Genomic DNA, 17607 nt, shown 5'->3' on the forward strand with positions numbered 1-17607 from the left:
ATGTTATGATGATTTATAATGATTATTATTTTCCACCCTTTATCTGTCATGGCAACGAGTATTAATGGCGCGTTAAATCACCCGTATAACATGGCTTATTTTCCCTTCGGTACAATCAAGTTGTTTATTGTTTACTCGGCGGTTTCTAATATTTTCCAATCGAATAGCTTAAGGCTAGCTATGAAATAATACTTCTTTGCTTTCCACGTTTTTGTAACCTTTTGTTTGTACTTCTCTCATGCTGTCAGTGCCTGCTATATTTTCTCAGTTGAGACTATGTCAGGTTTTATTTTTCCCACCTGACTAGTTATTATACTAGTCAACAGGGAATTTCCATTACGGCTTATTCCTAACTGACTTCTGAGTTTTTTCAACAGGAGTTTATTTATTCGCTAGTGCTTTTGCCTTTTGATTGGCTATTTTGGCAAACCAATCAACAACTCTGTTCAACTCTGTTCAAAATCAAAAATATTTTTATGCGGAATATTTTTTTTTACAAAAACTTTACCGAACGTCGATACTACGGCGCCTACCACCGTTATGTGTGTGTTGAATAGGTAAATAAAAAAAATAATCTTGTGGCACTCGGGGACTGCCGCGGTAAAGCTATTGTAAAGTAGTAAAGCAATTATAGCTAGTTTACACGCATACATCTAGTCACAGACATTAGACGATGTGTTAGGTTTGTTTTCGTTACAGAATCTTTGTTACGAAAACCGGGCAGTGCTTCAATATCTTGGAATACGTTGAATGAAACGAGATTCTTATTCGTTATTTCGCGTGACCTTTTGTCAGTTATACCGGTTTATTTTCGTTTTTACGACAGGGTCGCATATCTTAGCTCTTTATAATCTAGACAAGGTTCAAAACCTGTCCGTTCGTGCTTTCGATGATTTATCAACTCGTAAATTCACAATAGAAATCTCGGCTCGGAACAGGCTCTCAGGTGGTTAGAGTTTCTTTATCTATTTCTACTTCGCTGGTAGTTTTGATAACTGAAATATTATATTGTGTTACGTCAACGGTAGCGTCGATGCCTAGCATATTGTTCATTCATATTCTCAGCGTGGTGATAACCGTCGCATTATTCATCTCTTGTACGAACAAAAACCTTATTGTGTCGATGTTATGAGACAGATCATCAACTGCAACAATTGCTACAGATCTCAGAGTGATGACGATGCTTGCGTACATTCTTTGACGAATAGCGAGCCTTGCACAATCATTTTCCGAGTTCTACTACTAGCTTTTCTGCGTAGATTTCGCAAAAACATTACGCACGACGGTGAGAGGAATGTGGTCAATGAAGTATGTCTAAAACTTAACATTTCATTAAACTAACGGAACGGCGTAAGTGAGCTATCGAGGCCACCGAGAAATCCGCTGAGTGACAACGAATTTAAATTAATAAATAAAAAATCTGTTTACCGTAGCGAAAGATACATCTCCACGTCCAAATAAAACAATAACTTCAGTTCTTAAGCCACACACACGAGCACCACGAGTCACGCAATCCACCGAGGCGACTGGGAACTCACGTACACTGTTTTAGTACAAAATCACTGCAAAACGTTTATTTTCGACGCGGAAAGTTCGGTTGACAGGTATCTAGCGGGGCGGCCGACGCGTTATCTCTGCGCCCGCGCAGCGCGGTGTGAAGTGAGGCGCAAGCGGCGCGCGCTCGGCCAACTTCGCTCCCGTTCGGCCGGGCTCGGAATGCGCGGTATTCCGATCTACGCGGCCTCCACTTCGCATCTTACTCAAAATATAATTAAATTGCAATGCGGCTATAATATACGCTAGCCCGGTCAGGTTTTGTCCAAAGTCGGCACTAAATCAACGGGAATGTACTGTTAGGTGCAAGCGCAGGAATGCGTGAGCGAGGTCACGGAACTACTCGCTAAATGACAGCCTCTGATAGAAAACGCATTGCTGATGCTGTGATAGCGAATGTTCTTAATAAGCACTAAGGACTAGTGTTCCAGGAATGTCATGATTTTGTTACCTCTATGCAAAACCATTATGACATATCAGATAGCATCGTTAGACTATTTATTCCAAAGTAAAATTACTTTTAAATATTCTTCGAAGCTCAAAAATATATCCTGATTTTTTATATATCCTTTATCCACTTTTATCTACCTACATGGGCAAAACCTTAGTAATTCTTTGATAGACCCCATAAATAAACCACGTACAGTGTTATACTCCAAAATATGCGACGTATACTCCGCTATACATATTTCGGTCGGAGAGGGGGGTGGGGGGTGTACATTAGGGGGAATTAACATTCGCGTACAGAATGCGGCGGCGCGAGTTTCGCGGGTCATTGACGCTCGCCCACGCGCCCACACCCGAAACTCACGTTAGATGCCCACAGGAAAAATTTACGAAATCGTCCTTTACAGGGACTTTACCTTTAAATTAAGTGAATACAGCCCTTATTGAGACCTAAATAATTTTAAATACGTAGAAAACTGTAGTCAAAAACATTGTTGTCTCATTTTTTACCTTAACTGCCAAACTCAAAGATAGTGAAAAGTACGACAGAAAACGTATGGAGTTTTTGTTCAATTACAATTAAGCAACCATTAATTAATCTTTCTGAGTAGGGCCGTAAGAGTATTAAACAAGTAGTCAATAGTAAAACATATAGTTATTTTATGTCAGGTTATTATTACGTTTATTATCTATGCCTAAGTAAAATGTATATTGTATACCATAAGACAAAGGTATGGAGACACATAATGCAAAGATAAATACATCATTTTTCACGAATTTCTAAGTCTTAACCTAGTTATTGTAATAGCCATAAGCCATGTATTATAGGTACATAATTTAAATCTAAGGTTATTGTTTTAAGTTTCACACGAAGGTTTCACTTTTACACCTCAAAGTCTTTTAGTTAAGCAATTAATAAATTTTTAAGTAGGTCTAAATTTTGGACTACATTCATAGTACACTAACTATAACTTATAAGTAACAAGTGTTTGGACATCGCAGATAATATATTAGCATCTTATCACAAATCTAACGTGCAAAATATTTAAACAAACATCAAAATAACTAGAGCAAACTCAGTTCAAAGTCATCTAATTTAAGATAGAGCACATGCGCGGGCGCATCGACAATGGACCGGAAGTTGCGTGGACGCCGCAATAGCACTTCCGGTCGACACATGTCCCACGTTGTTGTTTACAGTCGCTGACCTGCCGTAAATAATACCCATTTTTACTGAGCTTATTATTGCTGAACTGTTTTTTTTTTTTTTCAAAAACTTGGGTATGGCACTGGCTGTATACAATAAAAAGTAAGGAATATTTCTAATACAATAGGAAATACCGTTAAGTAAGCATATTATAAGGCGATTCCATACAATATACATCCCCAATCCCTATTCTTGTACCCGATTAAGTTGCTCATACAAAAGACTTCAACGACTTTGCAGCGCTTAAGATTTAAGAACCTAGTAACCCTCGAGGATTTTTTTTTTCTTTTTTGGCAGTGTCTATGACTTTGACATTTAAAAAACAAGGCACTCCTTTATATTTAAAAAGTATACCTATTTCAATATAAAAATTATAGATAAATCATAATTCATTCTAATAAAAATTTATTTGCTAATAATGTTCAATATTTTTTGGTCAATATTTTTATTGTTATGTGGGCGGAGTTGCGGGTTACAAATAATATATTATTTATTTTATATTCAAATAAGTTAACGAACTTATACGTTATGTTTTTGCAGACTTACGACAAAACATAAATCACAAGTAACTCGCTGTTATATTATAATAAATTATTAATTACCTAAATAGTAACATAACTTAATTACTTCATAAGTGTTACAAAACTAATAATATGTTATGTTTTGGTTAGATGTTTTACAAATGATATAAAATAGAATTTACTTTTATCCGTATACTAGATGAACTGGTGAACTTCGTATCACTTTTCTCATAATATAAACCTTCTATGGACTTCCACAAATATTACAATACTAAAATTAACCAAATCGGTTGAAACGTTCTCGACTCTCGAGTTTTAGCAGGATAAAGAAAATATAAAATTAATTTTTATTCATAAAGATTATGTTTGCATTAAAGTAAATTTTCCAATGACTTATTATAGTCCTAAAACACGGATAAATAGCCATCATCTCTTTTCCAATCGGTTAATGGACTACTCTTTGCATAAAATTTGAAAAATTCGTGCAAAAGGTACGAGTACTTATAGGTCTACCAGAATCTGATGGCAAGAAGTGAGATAATAAATTGACTCTAGCAATACCGGGGTATTTGGAATAAAACATTAATTTGATTCTCTTTTTTCTTATAGCGGCTAATTCTGTGTATTAAACATGCAAATATAAAAATTTATCCAATGATCAAGGATATTTTTTGAAAATCTGCTGTCAAAAATTGCCATCAGATCCTGGTAGACCTATATATACAATTATATAGAGAACTCAAAAAAGATGCTTCATAATTTCATCGCTTTCTATAAAGCTTTGGCAAGTCATTATTGACGTTTCCCTTAAAAAGATTAACCAAACTTATTTGGTATGTCATAGGTGCGACTGTTTGTCTTAAGAAACGTATAAACAACGTGACGAAACGCCGAGGTCAGCGCCGTTCCCTTAAAGCACAGCACTATTCTGAGTGAAGGTCTTACGAACAGGTTGCTCACATCTCGTTTCTATGAGCATATACGTAGAATGGTATCTGTGTTTGGAATAAAAATTCCGCCAAATCGCATTACTTATACTATATAGCCTCTAATTGGAGACATTGCGGCCATGAATAATGTTTTAGTACTAGCTTGTTATTGAATAGACGTTTCAGTGTTTAATAGTAAGTCATTTATGAACGTTTGGAAAAGATATGGCTTTAATATTGATACCTGTAGAACTCCTAACAATTCATGGTAAATTAATTGATGAAATATCTTTTTTATTTGTAAAACAGATTTAAAACAGCCTTATTTTTATATCACATATAAGTCGCTCATACACAAAAAAAAAAATCTGTAGACCTATTTGCTTACAATACTAAAACGAAATTCAAGAGTGAAGTTATAAAAATATTAAAAAAATTATACTTAATTAAAGAAAAAAAAAAGAGGAATGAATTTACATAAACATGTTGTATGTACAAACCTTACATGCGGTACCCTAGTGGTATTTTTCACTGATCCCAAGACTTCGTGTCGTAGGGCTAGGGTGCCGCACATGCACACACACATACACACTTACTTGCACACAAACACACACACATACATTATATTAATATAATTAATTAGCTAAGACAAAAATATTTTACATTTTATTAAAACCACAATACTGGGAGTTGACTAGCTTATTAAATAACCATGTCAAGACCTTATTGTGTCGATAATAACGATGACGGTCTTCTAATTTTAATTAAATAGTTTTTATTATAATGTTAAATACATAGCACTACAATTTGACAAACAATGTAATACCTGTTACTGGCCATACTAAGTGTTACATGTTTAGTGTTAAGCTCCAAATTATAATACGCTGTTGGTATTCAATAAAGAAAAATAAAATAAAAAAAAATATTTGGATAGGAATTCAGTTTTATTTCCAAGTCCCTAATCTAATTCTAAAATACTAATATTGCTTTTGTAAGTATGTATATTATGTCTGCTGCTGTTTTGGCACGCATTAATTAAATCTATAAATTATTTCGCTAGAATCTAATCCAGAACAAGATCAAATGCAGATTACATTGAAAATACACGGTTTTCCGATAAATTATAAAATTATTTCGGTCCAAGGTCTGTTACTGCGTATTTTGAACTTTGGAAATCCCAAAATCTACGTTTAACGACGCACAATTTATTATATTGGTTTATATTTAAATCTACGATAATACTAATATTTATTATGATAATATCATCCTTGTGTGTTTTGAAATTATTATGATTAAGATTCTACAAATTAGAATCCACGTTTTCAATTTTACAAGTTCGCTCGATAACTTTTGAGTTTATTGCGATGCGATATCAACTTCTACATTTTGCATCTGAAACTAATAAACCTGAGCATTCTTTCTAGAGTATGTATCGAATACGCAGATCATCGACAGCAAATGATCCTGGAGCTAGTAAAAACTTCTTCGAAACAGGTTCTGAGTCACTGTGAGTCACGGTAGAAGACTTGTCGTGCGACGGGAATGCTATTGTGAGCTGCAAACTATTTACGACCCTATGTCGCGACTATTGTTAAAGTACACACCCTTAATCGCATGACAATTGCGTCGTGCAATAATTTAAGATGAAGCGAAAAAGACCGTAAATAACAATTTTTTAATAGACGTGAATTTTATGTAAATCACTGAGTTATGTCTAGATGATGCCAGCAACTTCATTGCGTCAAAATTCGTTTATGGCGGGGGAACCTTAAATTGTTTCAAGATCAAAAGTATCTTAATATGTCCTTTCCCGGGACACAAAGTATCTCCATACGAAATTTCAGCAAAATCGATTCACCGGATGGGGCGTGAAGAGATAACAGACAGACAAACATATTTTTGCATTTACAAAATGAAATAATATAACAAAACATCTTACGCGCTCTGTAAAATGTTAAATTGTACATTTTAGTGTCTAAACACATTAGGCCGAAGTTACGCGGCGTAAATTCCGCATGACTACGCCCGCAATGTATTTTAAATTGCCGACCACACACTATTCCGTCGCGTTCCGTCCGTATTTTGTATGCGTTTGACATTGCGGACGTAATTTACGCCGCGTAAATTCGGCCTAGTGTGTTAAGACACTTACAGTGTTTTGTTTTTAATGTTTCTTGCGTATGTTTCTTTATTTTCGAATCGTATATTTTACCTAGATAAAAACTATCCTTTATCATTTCACGTTATTAAAAGTCTCCATACCATTTGTGCAATAAAATTGGTTTAAACGTGAAAAGTTACATTATTTATTTAGGTATAGGCAAACCTATAGGTTTATACACTTTATAGTAATAATATTATTACAGTGTAATGGGTATCAGAGATTATTACACACATTGTAATTTATCTCAATAAAAAATAACAAACGTTTGGAGTGCTTAGTGCAGCCATGTTTTGAGATGAATTATCGCCTAAGTCGTGGTATTTAGGCCACATTCCGCCAAACAAGTATGTTTATAGTTAATACTGAGCAATTTGAAATGTGACACGTAAACCCAAATCTGACACAACACGAGAATTGACTTAAAACGGTTTTATAATGGGGTCTATTATTAATTAGGATTACCTATTTTATTCTGGAAGAATATACGGTTCTTCCGATGACTTGTCTTCAACTTACAACTCGTTCCAAATACGCCGAATCAATTTTTAATAATGATCTTACAGAAAATGTTTCGAGAATACTACTGTTAACATTTAAATACTTATATTTACTGAATATTTAAAGACAATATCGTCCTTTAAGTTCTAACACCGCGTAAGTCAAAAATAACAACTTTTCAGGAGAGAGAAAACAATTGCACCATACTAACGCAGGTTTACGATTTAATTATTTTAGGAGTTTTTTTAAGCAATACGTGTTCCTGATTAGCTGATACGATGCGTCTTCCTTCCAATTTTATGCAAATGGCTCAAAATTTCAAAATAGCCAAGTGACTTACACGGTGTTAGAACTTATCATTAAGTATTTAAAAAATATATAATTTCTAACGGTTGAAAAGCTACCTAATTAGCACCTCATTGCTGTATGCCGTACTTGGCTTTGTCAATATGTCGAAAAATTCTCATCTTTCGTAATATTGACAAAAGTAATTTCTTGCGAGACAGAAGACTCGCCACAGACTCCTATGTAGTTAAAAACCAAGCCGCATTAGCGGTAGATTAAAGAAGAGTCCACAAAAAGTACGTTAAAAAGTTCCAAACACCATATGTCAACAGTGACACAGTATAAATATCACACAGTATACTCAGTGGTATAGAAACAAGTCAAAAGTTCCATTAACAAAATAGAAAAAATATTGAGAAAAATTATTACATTCTTTTTATAAGTACTTCGAGGTATCAGAACTTAGAAGTACTCCTGAATATACAACGTGACATTTTAGTGGTTGTTTTCCCGCAGCAGAACGATTTACCTATAGTAGTACTATTAAATCATGCAAGTTATTTTTTGAAAATAAAAAATATTTTGTATGACGTACTATGGCAACTTTATGCCGATAGGCGCGAGCGGCTATGAGACGGCCGAATTTTATTTATGTTTTGAATAAAAAAAAACTTCACAAATCTTTTGTACTACTAAGATAGAATCATTTTACTGCGGGAAAATAACCACTAAAATTTCACGCAGTATACGCTGAACAGGCATTACATCTCTACACAATCTTAATACCACAGAATAGAATATAGATAAATGTAACCAATCATGAAGACCTGTTGATCGCAGGGAGCCCGAGGGGGAAGCTAAAAAGTTATATCTGGAAAGAAAGATCCGCATCGAAATTACTCAGAAGAAGATGATATACGGGAAGTAATATGAAGCTGCTCTACTGTATATCCAAAATTATTGTGACAGTGGCGTCTCCAGCAGGTGCTAAAACGACGGCCTGTCGTGAAAAATCGCGTGCCACAAAAACGCTCGGCGCCTCCGTCAGTGAAATCGCGTAGAAAGCAGCGCTAGAAGGAGGAGGGGGGGGGGGGGGGAGCACACGCACCATTAAGCCTATGATACAACGCCGATTAGTATTTTAATTTATTGCGTTTTCATGTCGTCGCTTACTCGCGTACCGTTACAACTTCATTTCATTTGACCTTTTCAATTTTGTAATTGACTACATTTCATTTGAATAGTTTTAGTACAATAACATTAAGATTATTAATAATTCATTAAAAATTGATAATTTCATTATAAATTGATTAATAAATACTGTAATTTAGAAACAATTAATCGCAGAATTTTTGATATTTTGATTTTTAAACATACTTGATACTTACTACACATCAGAAAAGTGCAAAAGTCTTCTATTTTAATAACTTAGCTTGAGTCAAGACAAATTTGTAAAATATTAAAGTTGTACAGAGATCATGGAGGTACAAGTGGTAGTACAAGTCAAATAAGTAGTACACTCTAGTACACCTTCAGATTTTAGATGCCAGTGGGCAGAACTTTCTATAATAAGGAATCTTTAAATTCCTTTTTTAAGAAATAAGGAAAATTCAAAACTATTATAGGTGACATGTCATTTTAAATAATCAATTTTAAGTTTAGCGACACCAATTCGCAGCAACTTCGCTGTGCACGTCCCCTATCGAGAACTTTGAATAGGAATGCGGAGGCAAGTACATTATAAGTTGAATGTATCGATATTATCTGGGAACATCGCATTTATCGGTGACACGGAGATAAGCTCATCTGACAGGAACCAGTTTGGCGCTACTTAGCAAACTGTAACATTGTTGCAGATTCTAGTGCTAGGAAACCTAGTTTGGAATATGAAATAATATTGAGTACGGTACAGTACTCCCAAATTAATAATGCGCATGGAAATCTTCGCTAATTGTCGTAATCACGAAAACACCCGAATCTATGAAACTTGCATTTTGCACCTTGTTCAAAGGAAATAGAAGTAAATATCATATAGCCGGTGGCTGTCCGCTGTCGCTAACTCACCGGAAAGCCATCACGGCGTTACCATGGTAACGTCCAAGCAACGTCTGGCTCTACGTCGCTGCAAAGCGCTGTTTTTCTTTTAAAGTTAAGTTTAAAACAGCGCTTGCAGCGACGTCTTTGGACGCTCGGGAAATACGATCGTTGCCGAAAAATTACGAAAATTTCTATGTGCATTATCACTTTGGAAGCACTGTACAGTACTAATTGCTAGGAAACCTAGTTTAGAATACGAAAATATCTAATATACAGAGTGCTAAATTATTAACAACTAGATGACGCCCGCAACTCCTTTGCACCAAAACTCGTTTATTGCACGGGAACCGTACATTTTTCCGAGATAAAAAGTATCCTATGTCCTTTCCCGGGACTCAAAGTATCTCCACGTCAAATTTTAACAAAATCGGTTCGGCGGTTTGGGAGTGAAGAGGTAACAGACAAATAGACAGAAACACTTTCGCATTTATAATATTATATTAATAAGGATTCGACAATTCGAGTACTTTTAGCATAAAAATAATTACTACGATTATCTACAAAAGGTCTTTGTCCGTAATAATCTACTTTAAATAGTAAGGTTTTCGTGTGTGTATCTGAATTTTTAACTTTTTTTATATTATCATCGGTATATCCGAGTCTTTAACTTCTTAGTCGTAATGTAGTATGTAACCACTAACCACTGTTTAGTATTACTCATTCAGCTAGTAACTATGTTAGTTATATTCACGTTACAATTGGTGTTTATTTCTAAAGTAACTTCATTCTGACGTCACAAATTCTACATTTCACGAGAAAATTATAATTTTAATAATAATAACTCTTTATTGTACACCAGAATACAGTACATAAACGAATGATACAATAATAAAATATATACAAAAGGCGAACTTATTGCTACTAAGCAATCTCTACCAGTCAACCTTAGTAGATAAGATTGAAAATTGGAATAAAGTAAAAATCGTGTAGGTGCGCAAACTAAATTAACACTAGTGCTTAAAGTATCCTAAAACTCTAAAACTATACAAATTCTAAAACTATTACTAACTAGAACTTTTTATGTTGCAGTTCACTATTTGATGACAAAGCGAAGATGTAGCAGGACTGAGCTAGTGCATATTAAGGAAATGAGATTTAAGTTTATTTAAAAAAATAATACTTTCTTTGTGATATTACATAGCTTTAAATAATTATGATCATTAAAAAAATTATCAAAAACTTTTAAGTAGGCAATTTTTGCGGGTAAACACTAAACAGCATGCGTCTTTTATCACAAATTTAACGTTTACAAAAACCATCCCTTTAAAATATATTCTTGTCTAAAATTACTTTCCTAGCGAGCTTGGGTAATAATGTAGTATTGACTATATTATACAACAACAAACCCATGAAACCGACCGACCGACCTACAATCTAAGCTTTCGTTTAAAACAAGTCCAGCAATTTTCATCCAATTTTCAACCATCTTCGTTCGCCTAAAAAGGGTATGTGTTATATGAAATGATATTTAATTGCTTGATGACATGATTGTGGAAATTTCTTTTAAGAGAGTGCCTATGATATGGTCCGCATGAAATCGCAAATTCAAATATCGTGGGAAAATCGAATTGAGTATTCGGATACCAGTTATAAATGTCGGATATGGAAAAACCACTTTTTCCAGTATTATAATAATATTTATATCGAAAACTGTAACTCTTTTTATTATAATTTATAGCAAACTGAATGACAAATCAATCTTAACAATGCATTATTGTAAAAAAAAAAACCTAGGTTATGCGTTACGGTAAACAAACATACATAATTACATATAAATATACATTGTAATATAAAACCATTATCTTTTCTTTTGAATTCGTTTAGTGGGTTAGGCCAAGAAAAATTATATAATATTATGTTGATATTTAAAATTAATTTGCCATGCACGCCATGACTTTTCATACGCATAGGTATGTGCAAAGTACCTATATTGTCATGATTCATGAATAGGCTTCAAAGGAAAATTTTAAATGAGAAATCGAGATTGTTACAGTTCCTCAACTGTTTGTATATATTCATTATCATAACTTCGTAAGTACCTATTGGACAAAGAACGGTTTAATTTATATTAAATGATGTCTTTACTATCTACTGTAATAAAAGAATTAACTCTATTGAAAATGTTAGTTATTTATAAAGATCTCTAAGAATCTGTAAAAATGAAAAAGTATTTTTATATTATAGAGATTTCCTTTAACTTATAAGAAATCATTAAAAATTTAACCGACTCCCAAAAGAGAATGTTCCAGAAGTAACTGTAACGTTATTTATTGATGTAAGGACGACATAGTTTTAGCATGGACCCAGCTAACGGAACTCTGACCACATGCTAAGGACCATCTCAAAAATGCAGCCAGTCGGCTCCAGCCACATATACACATAAACTCTCAATTAACTTAGTCGTTAAATAAATAGCTTAGATTATGCTAAAACTTTACAAGTTCTGATAAAAAGTGGCGCCATAAAAATATTAAGGTCGTGCATGTAACTTAGTTACGTTTGTCCTAAATCCTAATAAATGGGATAAAATTTATATACAACTAGACGCTTAAAAGTTCGCTTATCGGGCCATTTTGTCCCTATAACCTCTCTATACATATTATGTCACCTCTACGTGTTTAAGCCGCTGAACAAATTTGATAAACTTTGTTTCTGTCTGTCCCATAAAGTTAATATACCTAGCGCAATAGGGAAACAAAGAGCAAGAGAGATGTCATTATCAGTAACACTGCGTGGTAAAAAGAGACGTGTGATGCATGACAGCAGCACTCTTTTTTTGACGTCCAGTCGGCACGCGCCGCACGTTGACAATTTAATCTCATAGAATTCATGTTCAATCATGCTTGTGCAAGTGTATACGTACACAAATTTTTCACACAGATGAAAACCAATTTCGGTTTCGTTTGACAGCTCGAGATTGTTGCTCTATTCCGCTAGGTGTATTAACTTTATGGTCTGTCCATAGCCCTTGTAAAGGAAAAAGATTAAATCGCTTCAAAAAATGACCCTTGCATCATAGACAAAATTCTACACAAATAAAGTAGCAGAAAACATCTTTATGTAGATTTTATTACTTAGTATGATCAGATTATTATCTTTATTATTTTCTTTTCTACGTAAATGTTAACATACTAAAAGTAGCAGGTGAACTGTTATACGAGCGTATTATGCAACATATTGCTCAACATACTATCGGTCGTAGATTATTATTGGTTTTTAAATCAATAGCTAAAAGAGAATGGCTTAATGATTAGTGATTATGAATCGTAAAAGGCTATGAACAAACTAAATGGAATGGAAGCTCTTGTAACGATGATATAATAATTATGATTCATCATCATCATCCCCAGTAAGAGTCTCAGAAGTTACTCGTTTTTTGTTATAGCTTGCCATGGTTTGCAACAATGAAATAGATATTCGACATTAAACTTGGCCTCTTATTATCCCGAAACTAACACTAGTATAATATGCTGACAAGGCCTCACGCAGTGACTGTCGTCTCTCGCTATATATCGACTTCCAGATACAAAACTGCTGATACTTGCACATTCAAATAATATTATACATGGTTGCTTTAAGTCCTTACTCTCGAAACTAATTCGATTTCGATTTAGGTCATAGAATGTCGCTTATTCTTAAAAATCGGTCATGAAGTGAAATAGCGTAACTGCTGATATTTGTACATTTACATATACTAACCCCGCGTTCCACTTGACGTTAAAAACTATCAAAACGCTCAAAATGCATCCTATTTTGAGCGTTTTGATCGTTTTTAACGTCAAGTGGAACGCGGGGATATTGGTTGCTACAAGTCCTTAATACTCTCGAAATAATTCTATTTCGATTCATGAAATCTTATGTCACCAAATCTTAAATATCGAACATGAACTGAAATAGCATAGCTGGGTACGCTATTTTCTATTATTGATATATTGTCCCAGTGTTGGTAAAAGTCTTAAAAGAGTCATAGCTCTTCTAACATTAGAATTTAAATAATGGTAGTACAATCAGCGTACCAACCAATGCCAGCGTAGTAATACAGCTTCTCTATCTCTATGACAACAGCTAGCAGTTTCATCAGGTATTTGGGTCAATGTTATATCCGTATAGCGGTTGTGGACGCGGCTTTAATTGACATGTTCTGTGGAAACGTTTGCATACAACCCGGTTTAGTCAGTACACGCTGAATTATAGTTATGGCTAGATTAATTAAACGTTGGAAGTCGGAACGTAAGAGTTTTATCGTAAAGGCATCTCTAGGTATTTTGTAAAGACACAGCAAATTGACTGATCAAGGCACATTCCGAAATTTTAAGGTTAGGAACTTCTTGTGATTTAGGCACTCGCTAAGAAAACCTTTTTTATAATTCCACCTAAATAGGACAATAAAATACAGGAAAATGTCGCAGGCAAATACGAGTCGAAATATAAGTTTTGAAAATCTATAAATGTCAAACGTAAGATTTTTTTGTAATAATATCTTTTAGATACATAATATTGACCTAGGCATCTACAATCTACATAATATGTATTTTACACAATTAACGCCTTTTTTACATGGGGAAAGGCTTTAAGCATCCCCGGCGGATTGGGGACATCAGCCGGGGTATGTGGGCTCTCCGAGGAAATACCCACTAAAACCCCATGGTGCTTCACTCCCCGCTCAGGCAAACACAATTAATACCTACATAATTTCATTCAACGACTTACATATTATTTCCACTGACTGAATAGATTTTATTATGAGTTTACGTCTATCCAGTTACATAAATAAAGCGACATAGTCAACGATGTCTAAAACCTAAAGTATTTGAAGACTGTCCGCCTCGGAAGTGAGAGGTTACGCGATTTATTTGCGGAGTTCTGCGCCGATCCATTTGCGCAATTATACTTTGCGTAATTTGAATGTTCAGAACAAATATTGACATGGTTGCTGTCGATGACATGATTTGAACTAGATCAATGTTTGAAGTATTAATGGTTTCCTTATTGATTTTATGTCGATTTGTCGGGGCTCGGGCTTAGACTTCAGAGGGGTGAGCGTAAGTTTTACGTAATCTATATAATAATACGTGAGAGAAAACCTTTGTAACCCTTTTTAAGAAAAATGGGGAAACGTAGGTGCATGAAATTTCGCACAGTTATAGTTTATATGATCAATAAGTGCATCAGTGCAAGATCTCTAGTTGAAATAATTTTTCTACAGCTCCTATACCTACATTTGACATTAGTTTTACATTAAAACGATAAAGTTACTTTTAGTTCATCTTTACATTATAACTGCCATAAAAAACTCAATATGATGCATATATATTTCGTAATAATTACCTATTTATAATTTTTATTTCATTTCGAAGGCAAGTTCACTGGCACTCAAGATGAATAAAATATTTTCTTGTCAATATTTTCGCGCACACATTGCCAATGCATATGAAAATTTGCCAGATGAGTCGACGTCATTGTCAGCATCTGGAAAACTGTGGCTGGAATAAACAGAAAACTGCTTTGATCTGCCCGCGGTTCATACAAACATACTGAAAATAAATCAGTGTGTGTATTAAATAGTTATTTTAGAACAATTTCGAATAGATAAAAGGTGTGAATTTCTGACAATAAATAAGGCTACGTATTAAATTTCTTTCTGTATTTCATGCAGAAAACCCAGGAACCGTACACTGTCCCCGTTTTTTTATTATAATTTAGGGCCGTCTACGGGGTGTTCGTGATATACTTTTTTTGTTATGTTATGTTGTTTTTCGCACCAAGGATAATTGATACATTGTCCCCGTTTGGCAGACAGAATTGGCTATTAGCGCGTTAATGTAGGTACAGTTTGATTGGCATTTCATATTTTACTTACAAAAACTGTTTTATAAAAAGCTAAATCACTCTTATATTGTGTTTGCTATTTTATGTAATGCAAAAGTTTTATTTTAACGCTAGCCAGTGCAAATTGAACTCTTTTGTGACAAACATAAGTGTCATCTATTGTGAGCTACAGAAAGATGGCGGTATAGTTTTGATATTGAATTTTGGTCACGTCTACGATCTCATTCAGAGGCGAGAGATCTCGTCATGTTCTAGACACGTATTTTGACAGAGACAGAGATAAGATAACAGCTTACTTATAGCATAATGTCGTCTGATTTATCGTTGGACCAATTCTTTCTTACTATATTACACTCTAGAGTACTCTATAATAGATATTTGTATCTATTATGAGCCCTTATATCACTTGCTAGACCAAACTTGGTTTTGAATTTCCTATCACATGTGCTACAGTAGAGTTGGCCGACAGAGTTGTAAGTAGAAAGGCTTAGGTCTCTCTTTACGCAATTGCCGCTTTGCTTAATTAAGGAGGACTATATATAATAGATATTCAGAAATACAAGATAGATAGAGTCTAGATCTAGATGATCTAAAATACGAATTAATTTCATACATCGTAATTCATTCAAAGTATTATAACAAAATACATGTTAATATGTGATAAGCTAAGTTAAAAAATTAAAATATTTTTTGTTTTATTGATACTTAAAATTAACCTTGCTGAAGACAAAGTTAATCTGTTAGATTATGCTTATATTGCGTGTTCGTCTGCGTATTTCTTAATGCTATAATAATAAGCTCTTCCAAAACGAGGCCCAATTCTCATACCGATGATATTACTTCGAACACAAGCTGTCTCACATGCTTGCTTGAAGAGTCTGACATTCAAGAAATGAGGACCTGAGACATTTGTCAAAAATAAAACTATCCGTGACCAAATACATCATAATAACGTCTTTTTAAATTTTTATTTGGCCAAAGTTATTAAAAAGGTTTAAGCCATATTATATGAGATGTGTGTGAGTCTATGAGATATGACATGAATTAGCAAACCCTATAATTATTTTACCTTTAAGCAAGGTCAATCATATTCCAAATGTGACGTGTACTCACAAGTAAATAACAAGTAAATGGATCAATTACATGACGTCATGACTATAACTGCAGTACGACAGACAAACAATACTATGTTATTATCATACTTGTATGTAATAACTTAATAGAGCCAACGTTAGGTATATTATTATGTCCACTCATACCTTGGACTATGCAAAAGACACAAAATTTCTCTTACCGTCGCGTCGTTCTGTAGAAGAATCGTTTTCGTGATCGTGGTGTAGGTCTAAATCTGCGCTATAATACATTAACTATAAATCTTTTCCCTTAATAATATTATTAGTATATTTACTAAAATATTAATACTAGTACAAAATTTGGTAGAATTGTAGGAAAATTTTATAAAACTAACTAGCATAGTAGGTATTTACCTAAACCTATTCTGTATATATACTTTTATCCCAAGTCCCCACAACTTATACAATTTTATTCAATACTTATCATTTAAATATTATATCACGGTAGAAACAATAGTTATTTCAATTATTGTTTCTACCGTAATGTATTGAAAATGTATTGAACGCTTATTGGATTGTATACAGAGGTATACAATCCAATAAGCGTAGTATACAGAGGATATAATGCGCCTGTTCCCAGCGCAATAGAAACAATTTGTAACGGCCTGTACAAGTCGGAATACGGAACATTTGTATTAAAATTGCAATTATAATGCTAAGTACTCACATACGGTTTTACTCGATCGAGCAATCACGTAGAATCAAACCCACGGCTTAGTCTTTAAATAAATAAAATAATTAAAATATTTTTTTATTCAAAATAGGTATCATAAATACTCTTTTTGAACGTCGTAGAAAGAACGAAGAAACTAATCCACACACTTTTGTCCACACATTCAGCATTACTCTATAGTTTTACTCCAAATCGAGTAAAAATTATCGCGTGGACGGCAAAACTCACACGCTTGAAGCTCGACGGCTCGCGTCGAGTAAGCTCGAAGGA

The 17607-nt window shown here is 34.0% G+C and overlaps 1 protein-coding gene across 2 annotated transcripts in view; it reads right to left on the reverse strand.

The window, feature by feature from the left end:
- Window positions 1-17607, reverse strand: part of LOC121735376 — a 179541-nt gene that overhangs the window by 90170 nt on the left and 71764 nt on the right. The window contains exon 1 of one of the 2 annotated variants that reach the window (XM_042126186.1): window positions 1429-1661. The exons of the other annotated variant lie outside the window; for it this stretch is intronic. The gene's annotated coding sequence lies outside the window, so the exon portion shown is untranslated. Of the gene's footprint in view, window positions 1-1428; window positions 1662-17607 lie in introns of those variants that run through there. 2 annotated transcript variants of the gene reach the window in all.

This window comes from Aricia agestis, chromosome 17 (genome assembly GCF_905147365.1).
Source record: "Aricia agestis chromosome 17, ilAriAges1.1, whole genome shotgun sequence".
NCBI classification, from domain to species: Eukaryota; Metazoa; Arthropoda; class Insecta; order Lepidoptera; family Lycaenidae; genus Aricia; species Aricia agestis.